The sequence below is a fragment of the Pteropus alecto genome, unplaced genomic scaffold (genome assembly GCF_000325575.1).
Source record: "Pteropus alecto unplaced genomic scaffold, ASM32557v1 scaffold75, whole genome shotgun sequence".
Taxonomy (NCBI): Eukaryota; Metazoa; Chordata; class Mammalia; order Chiroptera; family Pteropodidae; genus Pteropus; species Pteropus alecto.
Window position 1 is genome coordinate 24,827,468 of NW_006440638.1, and position 1,427 is coordinate 24,828,894.

At 56.7% G+C, this 1,427-nt stretch overlaps 1 protein-coding gene across 1 annotated transcript in view; it reads left to right on the plus strand.

Annotated features, from left to right (window-relative positions):
- TKT (transketolase) overlaps positions 1–1,427 on the plus strand; it is a 24,791-nt gene that overhangs the window by 13,103 nt on the left and 10,261 nt on the right. The window lies entirely within an intron of this gene.

A 1,427-nucleotide genomic window follows, 5' to 3' on the forward strand; every position in this document is an offset into this window, starting at 1 on the left:
ACCTCCCGCCACCTTAAATCTAACAGCTTTGGGCAATTCAGAGCCTCAGGGTGAGCCCCGGCTTCTGTGGGGCCCCTTTGATAATAAGCCTCCCTAGTGTTTGCTCAGGACCCCAGGACACCCTCCCGACCTGAGCTTACTGGCCCCAAAGAGACAGGTCTCAAAGGCTGAGGTGCTGGCACTCTGCTTTTAGCCCCGATCTAACTTCCTTGGAAGTGGTGTAGGCTTGGGAAGGCAGCCAGTCCGCTTCCTTGGAATTGCTTTCTGGGGAGGTCGAGTTCCCTAGAGTCCTCTCTGGCTCAGCTGCATTAAGCTGGTCACTTTTGGGAGCTGTTGTGCTAGACCCAAGCCCTCCAGGGTCCCTGGACTTCCTTGCACCCTGCAGGACGCAGCTTCGGATAAGCCTCTGAGTGTGGGGCCTGGGAACTTCTCCTGGCCAGGAAACCAGTGGTCTGGCCTGTCAGAGGTCACAGAAGGGAAGGAAGCCAGAGCCCTCCCTGACCTGCTGGCCTGCTGAGGTGCTGAGTCATGCTGACAGCACCATGGCTGTCCCCAGCCCTTTTCCAGCTCCCTTTGCTTTAGCCCTACAACAAGGAGGCCTGGAGGCCCCAACTGCTCAGGTGCAGCCAGCTCTTAGGCCCCAGCTCCAGAGCTGTATCCTTCTGCAGCAGCAGGGCAGTGCATCCCCTCTGAGCCCACATCCAGGCACCAGCCTCGCTCTCTGGGCAGAAGAAAGGGGAGTCTCCAAGTCCTGCAGCTTCTCCTCCTGCATGCATTTCTAGACAGCAAGGAGTGGACAGTCTGGGCTGAGTAGTCACATCTGTTTGAATCTCTGTTCAGCTACTCCCCCCACTACACATGACCTTCAGACAAGTCCCTTGACCTTTCAACTTGTTTCCTTTTCTGTGTGTTTTAGGAATAAAATTCCACTAACCTCCCTCAGAGGGTCACTCAGCACAGGGCCCAGCACCCTGCCATAGCGCCTAGGAGCCCCTCAATGCCACGTGCCAGCCCATGAATGGGGTTCTTGTTTCTATACCTGTGGCTGCTGCCCCTCAGCCATCCCTTCACATCTGGGGGGATGGTAAGGTGGGGGTGGGTTGTCAGTTCCTGAACTGGTCTCCCTGACTCTAGCCTCAACTCCCAGGGTTTACTTTTCCCTGGGGCCAGTGTTCTTTTTGCCATGTCATACCACCTTTGAAACAATCACAGTTGCCTGTGTTGAGGGCAGGAGAAGGCCCAGGCCCAGCCTCAGCCCCAGCTCCAGTCTTAGGCAAGGACCAATGTCGGTCCACTAGGGAGAACTCATCCTGTGAGGCCACGAGCCCAGTTCTCGAGTCCTCTCATTAGTTAATGCTCATTCCTCACCTGAGGCCTCTTCCCCTAGAGTGCTGCCTGGCACTCGTCACAGCTGCCCCACCCCAGCT